This window comes from Stegodyphus dumicola, chromosome 3 (genome assembly GCF_044657685.1).
Source record: "Stegodyphus dumicola isolate Sdum_Otavi_A_Nest chromosome 3, ASM4465768v1".
Classification (NCBI taxonomy): domain Eukaryota; kingdom Metazoa; phylum Arthropoda; class Arachnida; order Araneae; family Eresidae; genus Stegodyphus; species Stegodyphus dumicola.
Genome location: NC_140770.1, coordinates 129095385 through 129118324, shown reverse-complemented (window position 1 = coordinate 129118324; position 22940 = coordinate 129095385). Strand labels below are relative to the sequence as shown.

Sequence of the window (22940 nt, the reverse complement as noted above, 5' to 3'; positions counted from 1 at the left end):
ACGTGACAAACTGCAGTTCAAGAAAATTCAGATGCATCAACAAACATACTCAAAAGCACAATACAACGAACTTTTGAAACGGAATAGTTTTATCCGCAAGACACTGATCAGGATGTCTATGCTACTTTTTTTGTCATATACGAAACTTTCATATATCCGAATTTTTTATAACTGAAGTCGAAGCTAATACTCTAATTTTTAAAAGTTATAATGTAAATTTATTAATTAAAAATTTTTAACTAAATAAAATTCTCTCTATTAAAATCATAAAGAGAATTAGTACTTTCTTTTAGAGTTAACAGGGGACGGAAATAATCAAAGAAATGAGAACTTGAATCACGTGCTCAGACAAAAGAAAGATTTTGTCGACGCTTTTGAATTACAGCCTCTATTCTACAGTGTGAGTCAAAAATATGGCTGCACATATAAAATAAATACAGTGTGATATTGTTAATGGTGTGTACTAAAATAAATAAACCTTAAATGATATATTAGACTTCACATACCCGATCTTATTTCTTTAGCCAAGATGGATGGCAGTGAAAGCAACAGAAAACTGAAGTAGCAAGCGTGGGCGAATGTTTACTAACATGATCACTATGAGCCCGTGAGACTGGAAAGTTGTGATATTTGTTGTCAATCGTATGAAAGTGAAGAATTTAATATCTTACGATGGGAAATATCCACAAATTAAAACCACCTAAAATTCTCAGTAGCACTGATGCAAAAGAAGCAGTAAGAATTGTGGAAATTTTGACAAATAAATCCTTGAAAACTGACCCGCCATGGTATTGAAAACTTTAAGAAACTCACTTTCCAGTGGCATTTATAAAGACTTTCATAGCCTTGTCATCATACGATGCAATCAAGTGTTCCTGACTAATACTGCAATATAAGTAAGTAACTTTTGTATTTTTATAAATTTCTATTCTTATCCATTACACGTGCTTACCCTGTGCGCTTAACTTCAGATTAGACGGAAGGAGCGGGCTCGTAGAATCTTCTCTGAAAACAGTAAATTTGCCTTACTTGGCCGCCCCTAAAGGGCCGTTCCCACTGGGGTTTATCTGAGTTAACGGAGTCAGTTCCATGTGTCGACTAGCTCCGCTATGCGTGTAGTTCAGATTTTTCAACTTGCTGTCCTGTGGGAAAAAATTGGTTTTGGAGATGGGTCGGCTGCGTCAATTGTCTCCATTAGCTCAGATAAACCTCAGAGGGAACGGTCCTTAATCCTCCAATGAGGGCGGTGGACTTCTTGTAATCTCTCAGACACATCACAAAGGTTTAGAAGCTTGTTGAAATCGGTGAAGTCTGAAAGACTGGCCGTCACGCTGCTCACTCGGATAAGTAGTTAGTAATTCCGACTGCCGACTCGAAGGGCCCGGGTACGAATCCTGGAGAACGCCTGGGTATTTGTAAGAGTCTATTGTCTGTGCTGGAAGAAGGCAGTTACAATACACAGCGAGCCAAAAGTCCTGCCAAGTGATTAATGGTAGGGAAAGAGGGTGGAAGATCCTAGGACTGCCTTTGTGGTACTTTCCTTCGAAACTGAGCGGAGTACAACAGTTTCCAAGGCCCGGCGATTAAGTTGCCTGCAACGGAGGTAGCTGCTTTCAAACGCTTCCTGAGTAAGCAGCCTTCATTGCTTAAAAAACTGCATAGTATCATGACAAAGCTAGAGGCACTGAGGCAAGACCTTTGTCGTCCAGAATAATAGTAGTATGTTCGCCTTGGAATGTGCTTATATTCTTGTGTACTAGCGATACCCACAAAGTCTTCTAGCCATGGTCTGTATACATGAAAGCTTTTTTTTCACTTTAAAGCAATGTACTATTTCCATTAGTAACAATGTAGATATTAACTCCTAAACACGTCACCGTATATAATTAGTGTAACCACTCTAAACAGCGTAAAATGTGCACTGTAGTATAATAGTAAAAGAAAATTGCAGGGACCGGACAACACCCGAGTAGTCTTAGAAAGCCGTCTGGGTGTCCGGCCGTGCACCTGTACCATCAGGAATGTACAGGTGCCAGCTTTGCTTCAATTTGTACCCACTTGGACAGGATTACCACATGTGGATGCGAAGTCCTAATTTGAATTTGAAATTTGTTTTATTATCGATTTCATATTTTGTAACACTTCAACGGATTTTTGATTAACAAACTAAACGATTTCAAAGCAAGCAATGGCAACACTGTGCGGGGAAAAAAACATTTTTATCTCAAGCGCGCGAGACTCTGTATCGGAAATTCTAAAGATATGCTCATTTTAAAATTATTTTGCAATACTGCCGTTGGACTGAATGTTTGAAATTCGAAGAACATGATATTTAATAAATAAAGGTATCACACAAAATGTTGCTTTGGACGTAATTTAAAATCTGAAACTTTTCAGATTTTTTTTTGGTCAGTATTTTATTTATATTATAATTACTTCTGGTTTCTCAAAGTTTCACAGATGTCTTCGATAGATATTTCATTTTGTAAATAATTGATAATTTAAATATTTACCATGTTTTATATTTATAAATCTTTATTATAAAAAGTTATCCAGGTGTTTAAAGTATGGTTTATTTCAGTTCACCTTCATTTCGACATCGACCTAAAGTTTTACCAGCATAACGAAATACCTCATTATTTCTCGGAACACTATAAACCTACTTTAACGAACCGGAATTATTAAAGAGTTTCAAACCTTGAAGCAATCTGTAAATAAAAAATTTCAAATGCTAAAAATAATCTGAAACGAAGCGCTTACCGATGTATTTACGTTCCTTAACCCTTTAACAACACAAATCGCATTTCAGAATAGGCCATTTTGCGAAAGTGCGAAATTCTGTGGCGTTATGTTTGCGCAGGTGTTACACAACGGAAGTCGTCGACCCCGTAAAATATAAACTTTACTGTCAGTTTGCGTTCCACCGCTTACGTTGCTTTGTGTATGATTTCCTCTAGACTTCAAATTCCCTGATGGAAATTTTCCCCGACTGAATGGAATGTTTTCAGTTTTCATTTCTCACTTCTGTTGTCTTTCCTGACTCAGTCGACTTCGTTCCGAAATGAAGGAATAATGAAATAAATACATTATGCTCTTTTTAAATCTTTTATTGAAAACTATTGTTCTCAAATATTTATCAAAGAACATTGTCGTTTGAAGATACCATTTTAAATATGCATTGCTTCCGCTGTTTTAAAAGTGTCCTTCTTGCATTACAATTCATCATGCCTTAAATTCTATTAATTCCCAACCTGTTCAGTTCCGAATCCTTTAAAGTGCAAGTAGATATATATGTGTGTATATATGTAATTTTTAGTTTGATTAGGTTTTAATTATTTCATATTAGCAGCAATTCATTGAGCTGAATAAAAAGGAAAAAACAAAAATAAATATACCCGAATAAAGTAATGTCCACATAATGTGACCAATTAACGTTAATAGGAAATTATTAATAGACATATTTAATACATTTCATGCCGATTCTTTACATTCTTCGCAAATCATTTCGAGTTCTTCTTGCACAGTTTTCGACACGACATTTTGAAAGACTTTCTAATTTCTGTCTTTTTAGCTCAAAGGAGCAATTTGCCCAGAAGGGCTGTTAATTTCGTTTTGGCATTTTTCGTTGATTCACTATAAACGGCGAATCACTTTTGAAATTTTTGTCACTAAATATTAGAGCCCTGTATTATATTTGAAGAAATTAAATAATGAAGAATCTGCATAAAAGTACGTTTTATGTTTCTCGCCCTGTGATAAAACAATGGTACATAAAGCCATCAACTTTTGAATAACGTACGTCTCCGCCCGAATATGGGCATCTGGAAGCAAGAATTTGGAATTTGTTTTATTATTTGTTTCGTATTTTGTAAAGCACTTATGAGTTTTTGATTAAGAAATTCAACGATTTCAAAGTGAGCAATGGCAACACTGTACGAAAAAAAACATTTTTATCTCCAGCGCGCGAGACTGTGTATCGGAAATTCTAAAGATATGCTCTTTTAAATATTTTATGATATTGCTGTTGAATTGAATTTTATGGCTTAAGTGCGAAGAACATGATATTTAATAAATAAAGGTAACACACAAAACGTTAAAAAAAAGGCCTATTTGTGCGTAATATAAAAACTGAAAGCTCTCATATTTTTTTATATAGCTTATGCAGTCGGAAAAGAAAGAAAAAAGCAATAATTAGGAACCAGAATCAAATATTATCAGCGCTACAATACGAGAAGGTTTTTGTTTTTAATGTTGAAAGATTCTGTAGTAAATGGTTCGCGAAAAGATATTTAATCTTTTTTCGCGTATAATAATTTTAATTTTAAAAACTTAAACGCGTATGCGTATATGTCAGTGTATGTGAAAAAACTCAGCAAAATTTTAACTATGAGATAGATAAGTAAATATTTAACTCAAATTAATGTTATAAAATTCGCATAATGACTTGGTTACTATAAAAAAGGTTTTTCCGTGCAACAAAGAATTTATTCTTAACCATTCAGGATGAAAATGATGAGCAATGAATTATCTGTGAATGGGCATGTTTTTATGAACATTATCAGCTTATATATGTTTGCTATTTTTTTACTTTAAATTAAGACAGCTTTATTGCCAGAAATAAATGTATTCCTTCAAGCTGCTTAGAACCTCGAACTATTTTCAGCTGCTAGTTTCGGCTGCTTGCTGTTAATACAACTTTAACGAAGTCCAGCAGCAAGTAACTTGCAGTACCACAAATTCGGCATGGAGAACGTTTAGGTTTTTCTTGCAAGCAGAGATTGTCAGGCAACTGACAATAAAAATATTAATTCTTATTGACAATAATATATAATTGGCAATAAGAATATATATGTCAAGCAAAAACATGGATTTGAAAGTTATTAATAAAGGTACGGAGGAATTACTATAAGGCAATTAAAATGAATCTAAGAAGAAAGAACTGGACCAGGATCTGCGATTACAGCGTCGATTGCGCTGTAATCGCACCACTGTGCGAAACGCACACGTTTAAGATGGTCATCGGGGAGCAGTAACTGAACCTTTTGGAAACGAAATGAGTGGAAGGACTCGGCGTTCAAGACACGCTGGACACTGTTACAAGACATTCATAATTGAGAGGCAATGGCACGTATGCTGGTCCTTGAATTACTCTTCACCATATCCAATACACTTTCTTCCCTGATGACAGAGCGAGTCGATCTTAGTCTGAGCTCACTTGTCTTGCCACTTCGTAATAGCCTGCTGTCACACAAATTTTGATGCAGACGTGCAAACAAACCGTGGTGTGGTTGATGTCTGTCGGGGAAGCGTTCTCGAGAGATGCATGCAGTGGATCGTCCATTACCCTCAGCTATGCCATACTCTAAGTGCACGTCTGCAAGCTCTCCGTTCATATAGCGTTCCATGCTCTTCGTATGGTGCCTACCGCTCGAATGAGAGAATCTTCACTTTCCATTATACTTCACGACAAGCTAACCTTAGAACACATACAAGCCCAGAACAACCATTTCACAGCTTTTCACCTTGTTCTTCGAGTTATCCATACGCAGCAAACTGCCCGCGGAGATTCAATTCCTTCAATGCGCTGCACATTTGGCGACTTCTTTCCAAATCCAGCGTATCTAAAGAACAATCTTTTTATACAATAAAGCTGCAATTGAAACTGATAGTCCATTGTTGTATAAAATGTAGGGCATGTTATTCACTGTCTTAATTTATATGAAATTTTCCACTATTATCTAAATGTGACGTATACGAATTTGATAACATTTAAAACCCGAATCGTTACTTAAAACTTGAAACGGAAAAGCTAACAATATATTCCTTGTAGTTTGGGTAAAATGTTTTTCCCAAGAAAAACTTGTTTAGTTAGAAGTAAATTATATAAATTTTGAAATGTAATCTTTTGTAGTAAGTTAATTTTCTATTAATTTTTAAGAATCTACGCAGCTTGTTACTTTCAAAACAGTGAACGAGGGGGAAAGTTTCGATTTTTATTTTTTAAAGACGTTAATTTGATTTGAATTTTCCGATTGTTTAAAAAACTCAGACTATGTTATATAGCAGACATTATACAAATTGTATCATATATTAATTGTCCCCTAAAGACGCATACACTTCCAATCAAGCCCAGATAATCATCCTCTTACAGTAAATTTTATCCTATCTTTCTGATTACTGTTTAAAATAAAAATAAAATAAATAAAAAGGTTGGAAACTAAGATCTTCAGACTTCAGTCTAACAATTAAAGAGTTTATCATTAAAAATTTCAAGGCATTAGAAGAGTATTAAAACTTTAAAATTGTGAAATAAAACATAAAAATTAGGAACAAATGATCTTATACAAAATTTATACCAATCAATTTAAATATTTATAACAGAAATGTTTTATATTAGTTACAACAAAGCCCAAATGTTCATAAGAACTAAAAAAGTATTAAAAAATTTAATTCTTAAGAAGTGCATTTATTGCTTTTAAGACATTTACCATATTAATTAACGACTGTTTGCTTGTATTTAAAAGATAAATTAAAGTTTTTATGCTTTGACGAATAAAACGTCTATGCGCGACGCGGAATGAAAGGTGAGTCTTTTGCTTCGCAGCAGGGGAATACATTACTTTTACATCTCTCAATTTGTAAAAAGTTGGCTGATTCAGGTCTTTGAGAATCAGCGAATTATATTTTGTCGTGTAGGACTGTATACGTTAGGTAAAAACCGTACACTTCCTTCGAAGAATAAAAATAACAAGCATATCATATGGAAAGTTCTCGCTATTCCTTTCCTTAGACGGAATTATCTGCAAACCAAGCGCATTAATGATAGAGTTGCTTAAGCCATGAAACACTGGTAGTATGCAGCGAGTTCGTTTGTAATGACTGTAAGCTCTGAACTGCATGGGAGTCCCTCAGTGTATTATATAAAAGAAGTCCTTAACCCGTATAAAGTCTCCACGAAGCCATCTCTTCCCTTAGACAGAAACCTTTGTTCCTTCTACCATAATTAACTGAATTTATCAGTACTTCCGTAATGGTTAGGTTAGGTGATTTGAAAATTGTAAAGAATAGAAGAACTAGCTAACTAAGGTGTGAGATGCATTTGTGGAGGACTTTCTGAAAGAAATAAGAACCGTATTCACGTTACGCATGGGAAAACAACCAAAACTGGCTATGAATACAGCCCGTTCGTTCGCTCTCAAACCAATATCGGAACTAAAAACACTACCAATAAACTCAATATACTCAAAATACTCTCCTACTCCGCGTACAGGCAGCGTATATATAGCTTTTGACCTGCCTTCGAGAACATTCTCGAGCAAACCGGTAAGAATTCGTTTTAGAGTAGTCCCGCTTCGTCTATGGCATGTCGCCAATTTTTGTCTCCAAATAGGTGATTTCGTGCCAAATATGGCTAGCCTACCTTTTTTTGCCACTTTCTGGCAATCCTAAACTTACTTTGCGGAGAAGCTATGTTACCGCAGCTGGGCATTTCTTAACACAGTATTAAGAAGGCCTTCAGACTTTTAAGTGAGCACGACGAAGGAGAAAGTGGTAGTATAAAGAAATGTATAAAAGGAAAAAGCAAATAACTCAGAGAAGAAAAATACTCATAGTATTGAAAAGTATGCTGCGTTTTTAAATAGATCGTTTGCGAAGTTGTAGGTGAGGGCAAAGATATATTAATGAAATTACTCCCTAAGATGACAGACCTTAACTGATTTTGTTCTAAAATATCCGCTATTCCGGTAAAAATTTCTAAAGTTTCGTGTTTTATTTTCCTGTCTTTCATAGTTAAATAATTCCTTCTTCTGAAAGTTTTAAAGGCCCACAGATGACCACTAAGTTCTAGTAGTTTGACCCGGTTCAGATTTCCGGCTGCGCAGATATTTTTGCAGTTTCTTCATGGATAACGTAAAGACGAGTTTTTCGATTAGAAATTCTTTCACGGATAGTAGAGTGATTTACCATAATCTAGTCTTCAACTTTTATAAATGATCTTCCCGAAGAACTTTACAGATTGTTCCATATGTCTGCTAATCTGCCCATGGGGTATTAGAGAATATTTTCATCACATTAAAACAGGAGTCGGGAGTATGGTGCTCACGGGCACCACGTTGCTGGCGAAGCAATTTTAAAGTATTTGCTGTTCCAATATCTAAATTCTAAATTTTAGATATTTGGACAGCAGACAGTCGTAAGTGGAATGAATAACTCTAATAAAAAATTCTTATTTTATTTTCTTCATTTTAACAATTATACGAATTGCATGATTAAACTTTTGACAAAATTTTAATCTTAACCACATTCTATTGACCAGATGAATCAACTTTCGACTGCTACAAACATCTGATTCCGCATACAGTTAACTATATATTCTGTCTCTTTTATTTTCGTATACTGTGTCCAACCACGGAGTGTTGTGCTTTGCATTCGTAACATGTGTTTGTACATAAACTTGTCATTTCATGAATTTATATTTCGAGTTGTAAGCAAAGTACAAATTTGTATAGTTTGGCTTGCTTCGGAAGCATAAACTAGTTCCAAATTCCTAACTGACGTAAAGCGTACTGTAGCTGTGTCTGAAATTATAACTACAAAGTCTTCGAAAGGTTTCTAATATAACTTTTTATTTAAACACAAACTTTAAATATAAATGCACTTTCTCGTGCTAACAGAATCAACCACAACTTGTGGCGATACAACTAGAGTAAAAGCCAATTTCAAATTTTAAATGTAAATTAGTATCAAAGACTACATAATTAAATTTCAAGCCAAGCTGGCACAAAAACTCTAATCGGCGTATCAAATTTAAATGTCGGTAGTATTAACGCTAAGCCGAATAATTACAAACTTAGTAAGAACTATGCAACGTGACCACAAGGGGAGGAAACACGCTCTGTTTCACAATCCAAAAACCTCAGTTTAAATGCTCGCTAAATGAATTTACATTCTGGTGAGAAAAAGGAAATGAGAAGTTATAGTAAAGGCTAAAATTATAAATAATAAATCTTACATATTATTTATTATTATTGTAGCCGGTGCCATCCGAAATCCTACATTTCTGAAATATGACTTCTTAGCGAAACGGTTACCGACCCCTCCATCATAACTTTTAATATTTCGGTAAAATGCAGGATGGATTTAAATGGGAAGTATTTTACTATGAGTACAATCATCAGAACGACAACAGCAGACAAAATAAATAAACGAAAAGGAAAAGATTTTCTTTAAAGAAGAAGAATGGCCTGCTTGATTGCTCCAGGTTATTTTTTATATTATGTTGAACAAAGTGATGAACTAGTGAATGTACGCAAGCTGATATCCTTATACTCATCGCAAGATGGTGCAACGTATCTGCCCGTAACTATTGCCAAGAGTAACCTCAAATGGAAATCACTTATATTTTAAAATAATTTTTTATCTTTATGTGCGTGTGTTATAAAATAAATGTTTTAGAATGAATATACGTAGGTAGATCCAAATATTTCCAGTGTGATAAATTTCTGAAATAATTTGGTAATTTATTTTTAATGTAATTTTAATACATTAAAAATAAATTAATTAGAATTATTTTTAATTATACCATCATTATACCTCCATCCATTTTTCGCACCGTTTAATGAGCAACTCAAAGTTCATGAAAAATGTAATAGGAAAATTTGTTCTGTAGAGGCATTAGATTATTTTGAAGCAAAAGATGTGAAAAGTGTGTAATGCTCTCGCAGGAATTCGAACCCTGGACCTCTCGAATACAGTCCGAATGTGCTACCGTTACACCGCATGTTTGAAGGAAGAAGAAAACACCTTGTACATTTCCTCTTTTGAAGAGGGACTAGGGATTAGGAGGCCCTATCGCCAAATTCTGGTGGTGACGAATTATTGTCCATTACGTTTTAGTTCGAGTGCCACTGTAGAGTCAGTAGGTTATTTTGAAGCAGGAGATGTGCAATGTCCTCACCGGAACGGGCTCTGGAGCTCTGGAATACGCGCCGAGTGTGTTACCGTTACACCAAGAAGGCATGTTGCAAGGGGGGAGAAAATATCTTATAGTTCTTAAAAAGTTCCATAAATTCTGTTTAAACATCATCATCTGTTTTCAGGAAGGTCATATTTCAGTTTGGATAGCAAATTACTATTACTTGGAATTAAATGTGGACTATTAGGTGAATGGGTTAAGCTTTTTAACCCACATTGCCTTCTTGAATTCCCTTAACGTGTTGATACTTTAGAATTGCTGAAGGAAATCTGTTTGACTATACTTTATTTATGTAGAATGCGCAAAACACTTGTTTCAGATAGGTCCATTACTTTTAATACTTATTTAATATTTCCTCTTAGACATGAATAATATTTTCTGATGTCAGTGCTTCCAATAGTCTATCACCTCTGGAGTCATCTTCTACGGATTTTCAGCCCATGCGAAATTGTTTTACCCATTCATTATTCTAGAATAGGCAGAAGACACATAAACATAATGCATGAATCAGCATACAAATGATAAAAACGTCGTTTTTAGTCAGAACTTTAATCAAAAAATGATACCTAGTTTTAAATATTTCAAAAACAACTAGCACACCATTCAATAAATAGTTAAGAAATAACAAGTACAGTTCCTCTAACGAAGCTTGAAAATTTATTCACTTAAGTATTGCCACTGTATGTCTGCAAGAGGAATATATTTCTGGACTATTCTTTGTACGTGAGGCCGGAAACTTTCGGATCTATCTGCGTATCTACGTTAAAAATGTTACATGTATTTTTTTTCTTTTAATTTACGGTAATATTCCCCCTGTAATGTTATTCGAAACGCCCCCAATTCATGTTAGTTTAGATAAACCGTGCTGTATTGTAGCTTATTTGACTAAACAAGATGGAAAGAAGCTCACAGAGCTGGAACTAACCAGCCATCCACTGAATTTCATGCTTCAGCTCGCTCTGTTAAGCTTGCTATTTAAGCATATAGTGCATGAGCGTGTTTTTACACAAACAATTTTTTTTTTCTGTTGAGAAAAAAAAATTATAATATGGCCAGCGTCCTGGATCTTCTGAAAACGAGAAGTGAAGAAGATTTAGCAGCACATGTGAAAGTAGTCTTGAACTAGTCTTGGGGTTTGGCAGATGTGCTTAAAAATAGCGTAAAAAATTATATTAGCTAAATAATGTAATGATTTTCTTTAAAAGATGTCTTAGTTGAAACTAATTTGTATAATGTTTGTATAAAATAAACCTGTAATACTTGTTACTTTGTAATGTTTTTGGAGAGTACCATATTATAAAACGATTACATATATTATTTTGCATTATGATGTTAGTTAACCATTTTGATGATTTTTTAAAAGAGGGATTTAAGATTTAAATGGAGCTTCCGTTTTCAAAATACGTATAATTTTTGTAAAAAATACTTATAATGCATGGTACTTTTCAATATTTTTGCAGAGTGTCGCATTTTACATATATAGACTACATTCATTTTATACGAGTATTATCGGAATGTAATTCCATAATCTCGTTACAACGTCATTATTTATTATGAGAATCAACTTATAATGCAATGGAACACGAGTTTACAGTGTCTGACTTATTTTAATAAATTAACGTTTATATAAAGTTAATATATATATTTAACGTTTAATATATAAACGTTTATATAACGTTATATTATAATATAACGTTAATAACGGAAACGTTTTAATAAATTTTAGACGTCACAAATAGTCTTTGAGAATTTTGAACTAATATTTTACGTTAAGCTCTCATGCCTTTGTGATAATTGCAACTTAGTAAAGTTTTCTGTAAATCAAAACGTGAGATATTTAATTTATTTCCCTTACTATGTGGAAAAAAGTTATTTTCAAGTGTGTCTCTTCGATTTGATACAACACTTTATGTAACTTCTTAAAAATAATTCGAATATTACCAATGCCCAAAAAGTGTACTTTGATAAGAAACTTAATATATTGATAAATCATGTATAGCATTTTACTTCACTTCTAGGTAAAACAATTCGAAAACTTCTTGAAATGAAACAAATCTGGCAATCTTAGATTTGATTCGATGAAAATAGATGGATGCCGTTTGGTGCTATCGATTATGAAACTGGATGAACGATATTTCAATTGATTGCTTGAACTAGCTTCTCAGATCGCTACTCATGATCGCACAATATTTTATTGATTTACGTAAACAGCACGCTTCTCTAAGTCTTAGGACTGCGTAATATTAGGTCACAATGATTTCAAAATCAGCTTCGAGAAGTAGCTTGGGGCCATTATCATGAGGATGATGAAATCAATTAATTAGTGTTTCTTCTCGAAAATTCGTTAGAGTTTTCTGGAAGAAAATAAAAGTGTTTGATTCCTCATTTCTCAGGAAATTGTTGACGTTTTGTGGAAGACTTTCGAAAATACAACCTGAAAAATTTGTAAAAATTAATTAATTTTTTTAATAAATAAGCGCAACAAAGATAAAAATTTATATCGAAACTAAACATTCGCTCAAATTTTTTGCAAGCCTGTAGTTTCGAGAAAAAACACGTATTTCTTAAGTTGCTTTCAAAAACGAATTCTGTATCATAGCGAAAGAAATTTTTAACTATTCTTTCAGCATCAACGAAAATAATTAATTTTGGCAATAATGAAATTGTGATGAGTAAATGCCATTTAATACATAGAATAAACTATTCTTAAAAATAATGAATTTTTAACTACAACAGAAAGGTACATGAAATTTTGTGGCACTGATAAACATCAGGATAACACTCAACGTATTCAATACGGCTCTGACAAAGAACAGCAACCAGTCAATAATAATTTGAGATGCTTTATCTGTGACTGAACAAAATAAATGAGAATATTTCGTTTGCTAAAGAATCAAATTACCGAACAATTTAATTCGAAAGGCCAACTTAACGAAAGACATTTAACAAACAACTAATTTTGTATCTGTATATATTATTGTCACGTGTCTGCATGATAAAGTAGATGTTTATTATCGAATAAGAAAATTAAAATATTCATTTACAAAATCAGGAATGCACGGAACTCTCTCTAAGATGAGAATCAACGATTTCAGAAATTTTTGACCTCTAAGTGGTCGTTTTAGAGAGATATATTCAATGCTAGTGCTTATTTACGTTCGCAGAAATACGGGTGTCTTTCAGATATGGTCATCTTAGGGAGATGGTAGCGATGAAAGAATTTCTGTAATCTTTCGGCTTTATATTCAGTCTTAAATTACTCCGCGGTTTTGGTTAAGATCCAAGTTCGATGAAGCATGGTTTACTGTATATGTATTTGATGATATTTGTTAACATAGCCTAAAGCGGCCAGTGCCCGCTATTAAAACAAACCTTTTATTAACATTCGCGTATTATTAAAAGTACGCTTTGAGTAGACATACGGGAATCCTCTCTAAAACGACCACTTGTTTTACTAGACGATTTTGTTCTTCTATGAAGATGGTCACTTTAGAAAGAAGATATTTAATACCAGTATCTATTCACGTTCTCAGAAATGCTGGTCATATTCAAAAGTGGTCGCCCCGAGAAGATTTATTCTGCTATGTATTGCAGCTACAGGACAATCGTTTGCTTGCAGTAGGAAATGAATTTGATATATTGTATATACAACGCGGAATTTCTGTTAAGCGCTAGTTTTTATTGTAATTTTTAATGTATAAGTTAAGCCTTACTTTTACTAAAGGTTTGTTTTTGTTGCTTCAATAGTTTACATTCATTTCTTAAGAAACTTTTACATTTTAGAAAATATTGCGGAGCAAACTTCTTACAACACGTGCATCACTAATGCAACTAAGTGCTAAATAACCATAATAATAATAATTTATTATCTCATTTACTGTCGGAATATTAATTTAGCATGCAGGTTCTATAACTACATCGTTTTGTTGCTATTGCCAAATTGCTAAATGAAAGTTTTTCGTTGAATAATCTGACGAATTTATGCATGCACAGGTTCTTTAGTAACACTGAGTAATAGAAACATTGCTCATGAATAATTCATCAGTGGGTGTGTGCACAAACAGCGCTGGGAAAATGCAAAGTAGTTGTAGGGATATGGGTACACATATAATAAATTTAAATTTTATTTTAGAAGAAAGCATACTAAAATAATAGCTTTGCAAATAATGTTCAAAATAATTCTGCACTTAGATTGGAGGAATTTTGAAGCGAAGTTATGAAGCTGAGAATTGTCTGAGATATAACATTTAACTAATTCCCAATGTTTAATTTCAAATAAACGGTCTATTTCCAAGGGATCATCTATGATCAAATTTTTATACTTATTCCAGAGGAGATGTTCTAAAAGAGGATAAATCTATTCTGTGCATTCAGTACCAAATAACTACCTTATATCAGAAAAGGCGAAGAGAATATGTGTGTGTGTCATGGACTCATTCAGCTGATCAATGCTTATTGATGTTTAACAAATGTTTTTTCTCGAAACATTATCTGTAGTAAAGTTCTTGAATAACTTTATGATTTATATTGTCATTGTTGCGCAAAAAGTTATGTTTTAAAATAAAGTATAAGACAATTGATCCATTTTCGTTTGATCTTCCTTCAATATTGTAAGTCCAAAAGGGCAATTGGCCCAGAAGGACTATTAATTTCGTTTAGGAATTTTGCATTCATTCACTACAAGCGTTGTTTCACTTTTAAAATTGTTGCCACCAAATATTATCGCTCTTTATTATATTTAAAGAAATTAAACAACGAAGAATCTGCACGAATTTACGTATGTTTCTCGCATTGTGCCGGTACCTAGAGCCATCAAAATTTAAACAACGTAATCTTCCATAGAATATGGGCATGCCCTAATTTGAATTTGAAACTTGTTTTATTATCGATTTCACATTATGTAAAGCTTTAATGAATTTTTTATTAACAAACTCAAGAATTTTAAAGCTAGCGATGGCAACGTTGCGCAGAAAACATTTTTATCTCCAATGCGCGTGATTGTGTATCCGAAATTCCAAAGCTATGCTCATATTAAAATTATTTTGCGATATTGCTGTTGAACTAAATTTTGTGGTTTAAGTGCGAAGAACATGATATTTAATAAATAAAGGTAACACACAAAATTGCTCTTTGGACGTAATTTAAAATCTGAAACCTTTCAGATTTTTTATGTATTACTTAATTTTGTTTAATCTTTTTTGTTATCGACAAGTCTCAAAATGTGCATACTATTTTAAAATTGGATTTATTCTCTGGTTTGAAAGTCAAAATATAGTTGAATATTTGCGTCATTTAAAACACTTTGTCTCAGAATCATAAAATCATAAAAGGTTCGTCTCACTTCATAATTTGTAAATTGAAGTATATGTATATGACCAATGATTGCAAACAAAAGGCCAGGTAAGGACTTTCGCAAACACCATGTATAAACAGTACACTATAATATAGGTTACTCGAGTTCATGTCCGTAAAAGCCACATTTTAGGATTCAGAAATATGCAATAGAGGCAACTAGATGGTCTAAGAAGGCAATTAAATGGTTTAGTGCATAGGTTCTCAACCGGTGGTACGCAAGAGAAAAATAGGTGGTACGCAAAGAAGCAAAATATATTCGACTATTAAATTCCAAAATTAAAACCAAAACATCCTGATTGAGTTTTTTCTCAAACACTCATAAATGTATGAGATCAGAGCTTTGTTCAAGAGTGGTGGCGGTAGTAATACTTTGAAGTGGTGGTACTAAAGGTTTTCAATTTTTGTTTAGGTTGTACGCGTTGGTCGAAAGGTTGAGAATCACTGGTTTAATGGTTTTCCGCATGCGTAACTGGAAAGCGATCCAGCTTTTCTTAGAAATTTCCCAACAAAGGCCTCCCTGCCAGAAGAACGCCGTGGTGTTTGGTAAATAGCCCTCATGTACTTTGTGAAATCCACATAACCAAATCAAGTAGTATTTCAAAAATAAAGCTATCTATTAAAACGTAAGCGTCAATTAAAGACTTACTCGATGTTTGCGACCTACTGTTTGCCCATGCCTACAGTACAGTTTAGTTACTTCATCACAAGTGAATTTATGTAAAATGAAGTAAAGAAGTGTTTCCTTCGAGTTCAGCATGTCAAAGAACTGACTAAGCTTTGAGGAAACGGAAGGAAACAGTAATGAATAAAACGTCTAGTAACTAAATTTAAATTGACTCCATACCGCACGGGAACTTTATTTGCTAAAAAACAGCAGTTGAAAAGATAATGCGTAAAATAACGCATTCTCTTTCCATTCAACGTCTGATGTATAACCACTCCTCACATAGCGCATAAAGATAATGCGAAACTCTACTCAGACTATCGCAGATAATTATCGTGTTTGCGCTTTTATGGAAGATTTATATTTTAATATGATTGCTAAGTGTTCTTGAGGCTTTCAATGCGTCAGTCCCGATGTACCCATCATTTAGATTCCCAAATGAGAACGTCTTTGGTAAACAAGTTGTTACTTTATCCGAAAGGAGCTTGGAAACTAAGTTATTTCCTTATACGAAAGGTCATTAAGGAACCTCTATGTCAAACTATGGAATTAATATTTCTAGCGTTATGTTCCATATATACTTTTGCATAAAGGTCTTTAGCAGGTCGGCTGTTGAAATCCATCTTTGGATTTAGCCTACCCCCAATTCTGATTGAGAATCCTTGGGGGGGGGAGGGATCCAATACATGCTGGCCAAAACATTTATGAAGTAATGAAAGAAATGATTTCACAGCCAGGATCTGGATACTTCCTATTAAAGCGCCCACCGCTTTTAACCTCCATAATTAGTTAATTTAACTGCTAAAGTTGTGAAGGAAAATTTTAAATGTCATCAAAGTTCTATGTGGTAATTGTTTAATAAGGAAGTACCGGGATGTATGTCAGGTTCTCATGGGATCATTTTCTCGTTAATTCATCGGATGTTGAAATACCTTGATACCGAAAGTTGATATGACTCTTGAAATCTCGGACGTTATGGGTCCCGATCCCTCGCGTTGTTGAAAATGGTGATACAAACACTGTAGATATTATTCGCTTTACTACCACTAGGAAGCTTTCGTAGTGTAGAATAATAAGTTTCATAGGTATTATAGAAAATAATCTAACTTCTTGTAATCGAATCTGGTTCAGCTATGGACGAGAACAACTGAGAAATGCTGATTTCATGGGTCATCCCGAAAGATTAAGACCTGAAGCACTCACCCAGATAGAAATGTGTAACAAGACTGACACTATGTAGACCAGGGATGTCAAACTCATAGGTACACTTGGGCCAAACAAACAAGGCTTAACTTTAGGCGGGCCGCAAAAAAAAATCAATATTCATAGAAACGTAGATTTATTTCGAATAATACAATAATAAACATATATATATATTTATATAGAAAAGAACAAGAAAAATTTAATGTTTACGTCCTGATACTTGACATCTCTTCTCCGCTATTATCTTTCCTATTTCGGGAGAAATTTTGTTTGCAGTGATAACTTTCAACGCTGACCCAAGGTGAGCATCATTAATACGGTTTCTAATAGGAGACATTACTTTTCATGACTGAAAATAACTGCTCGCACCGATAAGTGCTACCAAACATGGAAATAATTTCATATGCGAATTTTCGAGTATTTTCAAACCTGGCTGATAAATATTTGTAAAATTCTGGCACGCCCACTTCAATGAATTTTGCTTTCAAATTTGAGTTGCATTGAATCTCGATCACCTCCATTTGCATATGGCTAGGTACTGAGTCAATACTTATTGAGAAAATCGAAGAAAACAAAAAAAAAATTTGTCTTCGAGGGAACTAAAATCATTAAACCTCGTTTCAAATTCAGTTGTTAAATTTGCAATTTTTTCTGCGTATTTTTGATACGAACAAGTATCATCTAAACTTGATTTGTTCATGCTGCACGTCGGGAAGTGCGTCAAATCTTCATTTTTAAGTTGTTTTTCCCAAAGAACTAGTTGACACTTGAATGCTTTAATTATGTCAAGCATGTTCGTAATGATATGATCTTTTCCTTGTAACGATAAATTTAAATCGGTTAAGTGTTTGGTTATTTCAACCAAGAAAGATAAATCTTGTATCCATATTGGATCGTAAAACAAACTTACGTCTTGATTTTTCGTTTTTAAAAACTGACATATTTCTTCTTTCAAATCCCAGAATTGTTTGATAATCTTGGAGCAAGATAACCAACGTATCTCGGTATAGTAGGACAAACCCGAATATTCACTATCTAACTCACTTAAGAAAGCAGTGAATTGACGCTGATTTAAACCTCGAGATCTTATAAAATTTATAACTTTTTTTAAATATGACAAAACATTCTCCATATTTATTACTTTCGTGCATAGAACTTCTTGATGTATAATACAATGCATATGATGAATGTTTGAACCGTGAATTTCACTAAGTTTTTTTCTTAGTAATGCTACGAAGCCCTTGTTTTTCCCGGTCATTGATGGAGCGCCATCTATAGCTACAGAATTTAATTTTGCCAAAGGTAGATTGTATTTCTGCAGAAGTCCAAAAACACAAGTAAATATATCTTCTCCTGTGGTAATACCAGGCAACGGTATTAGTTCCAGTAATTCCTCAAAAATGTTAAAATTCTTGTCACAAGAACGAAGAAACACTGGTAATTGAACTTTGCCACTAATGTCCGAGCTCTCGTCACAGGCAATGGAGAAACTTTCGAAACTAGATGATTTTGCTTTGATCTGATCACTTAAATTCGCGGCTAAATCAGTAACTCTTTCCGCAACTGTATTTCGAGACAATAAGAAATTGATTGAAAAGCCTTCACAAGCAAATCTAATTACAATTCTAAATAAAAAAAACTAAATAAATAAATAACTATGAAATCCGTAACAATATGAATTAAGTAATAATTAATAATAAAGCAAAGTGCATGCACATGCATGCACCAATATATCGTACAAAACTATGATTGGAAAACTGAGACCATGAGTTCGGCCACATTCGGCTATCGGGGGATGCGTACAAGTTCTGAGTGCACGTGTCCCCCAAAAGCCGAAGGTGGCTGAACGCAAGCTACTCACACGCATTTGTAATTTAAGTAGTGTGTGTGTCAGCTCGCTGTGAGTAATCTAACAACACTGAATAAATTATCGTTAATTACTTAGCAGTAAACATTTCATTTTTTTCTTCTTCGATATGTTATTTTATTATTATATATTATTATTTGCCGATATATTGGCCGGGCCGCAAAAATATTTGTTGTGGGCCGCATACGTCCCGCGGGCCGCGCGTTTGACATCCTTGGTGTAGACCATAGCCTCTCTAGTCACAGAAACTCATGGACAGCTATGACGATGTCCATTCTATGCCTGTGCCGTATCAAAAAAATAATAATTTGTTTTTTCTTTTGTCTTCTAATTTTTTTCTGGCTTTTGCTAACTATAAGCCTTGCCTATGCATACAACTATCCATTATAGACAGTTGTTGATCTTATGTCATGCCAAACCTATGCTGACGCCAGTCCTACGCCGCTATCAATCTATTGTTAGTATAGATCGACGATATGCTGATCGACGATATACCGATGTCGACTCCACGCAGTGTTGATTCTATGGCGGTGACGATTCTATGCAGTATAGAGCCTAGTCGGTTTTATGCAACGGTATGCTGGTACCATTCCTAAGCCATATCGGTCTTATAGCGCTGTCGATTTTACGCAGTGTCAGCTGTATGCTTGTGTTGATCTTATGCCATATTGACTACGCCGGTGTCGACCCTACATGCCGCCCAGTCTGTGCGATAGTTAGTAACGTTGACTACAGTACCCAGGTTAGAATTATGGAGAAGGCATAGATTTTTATAAGCGTATAGTGTCTGTGCAGCAAGGGGGCACTCAAATTACACGGTAAATTCCTATCAAGAGGGTGGTTGTAGAAGTAGAAGGACGGAAGACACTTTCACCGCCCCCGAGGTTTTCTTCCTAAAAGCATGCCAAAAGTGGGGCTTAAAATTGGCGCGGAAGTTTAACAGTAAACTAGGTTCAGCAATAGCTCAGTCCCCTGTGGTGCTACAGAGGTGTTAGCTTGTAGAATCATTAGGTGTTTTGAAGCAGGCGAAATGAAAAATGGGCAGTGCCCTCGTCGGGATTCGAACCCTGGAACTCTCAAAGAAGCGTCAAGTAGGCTTTTAACTGCACTACGAATTCATGCGGAAACGAGGGAGAAAATACCTTATATGATCTCCTTTTTTAAATGGCGACTGGGTATTAGGGGACCCATTCATCAAATCCTAGGGTGACGAATTATTGTCCACCACATTTTAGTTCGGGCGCCATTTGCAGAATCATGTATAATTTATTCGTTATCAGAAAACTGAAAGGTCCACGGTGTCCTCACCAAAACTCCTTGGACCTCTCGAATACGCGTCGAGTATGCTTCTAATTATACCACGAAGGTATGAGGAAAGGCGGGAGAAAATACTTTATAGGCTTAGCTTCTACCTGTACTTGTCGTTCCTACACGCCGCCCATGCCGTATAGTGGTTAGTGACCCTACCAGCCATACAGAAGGGCCCAGGGTCGAATCCTAGAGAAGGCATGAATATTTGTAAATGTATAATATCTGTATCGCAAAAGGGCACTCAAAATACATGGCGAACCAAAGGTTCTTTCGAATGATTAGTGGTAGGATAAAAGGGGTGGAAGACTCTGATCATTTCTGGTGAATTTTTGTGAAGCGGAGATAATTCAGCAACTGAAATAATTGGTTGCCTGTTACGACGATGAATCAACACTCCAATCAGACTTCTAAGCTAAGAGAACTGTTCTCGTTTGTGCAATGTCATCAGATGTTTAGTGCATTTGTTCTCTACATTACGTTGTGAATTGGCTTTTTTTCTATTTTTATACTTTCGCGAACTTCTCTGTCGTCCGCCATTTCTGTGTGGTAAACATGGCAACTGTAATAGCTTAGTTGTTGCTTTATCCGAAATCGGATAGCTAAATATAACTAGTTAACATGCATAACTACTATAACACATAACTAACGGCTATGTATAAATAAGTTCTGCAGTTTAACTGCAAGTATCATACTTAGCCGTAGATAGAATTATAACGCTAACTGCCTTTGGCTTGTTTAAATATAGCTACTGAAATTAACTGCATTACTCAGCAATTATTTATTTCGGAAAACTATTGAATTTGTTTTATTGTGCACTGAATTTCATTTAAGCTATTATTTATGTATTTTAGTTTAATAGCTGTACTCTATTGTAAGTCAGTCTGAGGTTCTCCCATAACCTCATTAATTTAGATTTGAGATTATGATGATTAGATTTGAATTTATGATGTAATCAAACTTTAATTGCTTTTCTGTTTGCCTAATATTAATACAAGCCTAAGATAATCCTCTTTAAATTATTCGTTTTACATTAGTTGGATTTTATATTTAATTTTACTAGAACTAATTCTGTTACCCTCAAACATTTTTAATTTCTCTAGGTCCAAAAATCTCTAACCCGCATCCTATTAAAGCTACCCTGATCGTTTTGTCATATTTGCACTCCCCACATTAAAATACACAAAACTATTAATTGAATTATATACCTATTGTAATTAACTCATATTTTCCAAAATTAGCCAAGATTAGGACAGTTAAAACTTTGATAAAACGTTAACAAAAGGGCTTTAAACTCTCTTGTTTACTCCAGGCGAATCCTCTTTACTGTACATCGATTTCCTAGCACGGATTGTGTTAGCAGAAAAACCAACTTCACAGGTTATCTATTTTACTTTCTTTAATTTACTTAGACACAATTTCTGTTTCATCAGTCTATAATACCCTAATGGGCGCAGAGTTAATAATTTGATTAATAGCATATTTTTTCCAATGGCAGATTGTGAATAATTACAAATGTAACCCAGTCCATTAATTTATACAAGGCTAGATGTGGTGGTCTCTTTATTATGGAGGCACCTAATAGGTGGGCTACCATCGCCTTACTGTGAAGGGACGGACGGTTACAACCTGCCTTCTCCGGGATTCGAACCCAGGCCCTTCTGCATCGCAGTCAGCTTCCCTGACCACTTTACCGACTAGGCGGATTAATAGCGTAATAGTTTCTCCGATACTCAATCCGGTTCACTGCCATTGGTTACTATTAATTTGTAACTATTGTTTTACAATAGCTTAATATTCTTTTGTCTTGCCTGCTGGTGGATAAAATTTGTAACACTAGTAACTACATTTGATAACTACTAGTTAAATACATAGTTCATTAGCTGTATTTGTTAAGTCTATGTTGGTGAATTAAGAACTCTTTGTTAAGGATTCTAATAGTGCACCAATGCCTTATTCTGATTTTTGATGCTGTATTTAGTTTACTTTACATGGTTATTTGGCTTAAGAGCAATAGCATCACACAACTGTGTGTTAGTCTACCATTAAGTTCCTGCATTTATATAATTAAGGGGCATTGTTCAGTCATTGACGTCTTTGCACTTACTACTGAGTATCATTAAATAAATTTCTATTTGAGAAAAGAGATAATTCACGACCTCCCAATAATTGTAGTAATAGGAAGTTCCACCTAGATTTAAGAGCCCATAGAACAGAACAATTTCAAGCACTGACCAAACATATTATAGTTTTTCTTCAGGCTTGACGCACAAGGAGTAATCTCAATCAAACAAAAATAAGATTATAAGGTATTTCTCACACTTTTCTGGCGTGCCTTTGTGGTGTAGTGGTTATGCACCCTGGGCCGGTATTCCAGAGGTCCTTGGTTCGATTCCCGGCGAAGGCTGTTGCTAATTTTTCATCTTGCCTACTTACAAAAATGTACCTAATGTCTCTACAAGATACAAAAACGATTTCATCTTATATATCAGATATCCTCAACCTAGCTTCACAACAAGAGCTTTCAATTTTATGTGAGGAGGGACAAACAGAATTACTTAGTTAGT

General features: G+C 34.5%; 1 long non-coding RNA gene across 1 annotated transcript in view; it reads left to right on the top strand.

The window, feature by feature from the left end:
- The first annotated feature begins 526 nt into the window (after positions 1 to 526).
- LOC146998085 (uncharacterized) overlaps positions 527 to 22940 on the top strand; it is a 63355-nt gene continuing 40941 nt past the window's right edge. Inside the window, exon 1 of the long non-coding RNA XR_015040018.1 lies at positions 527 to 896. This is a non-coding gene — a long non-coding RNA (uncharacterized LOC146998085). The remainder of the gene's footprint in view (positions 897 to 22940) is intronic.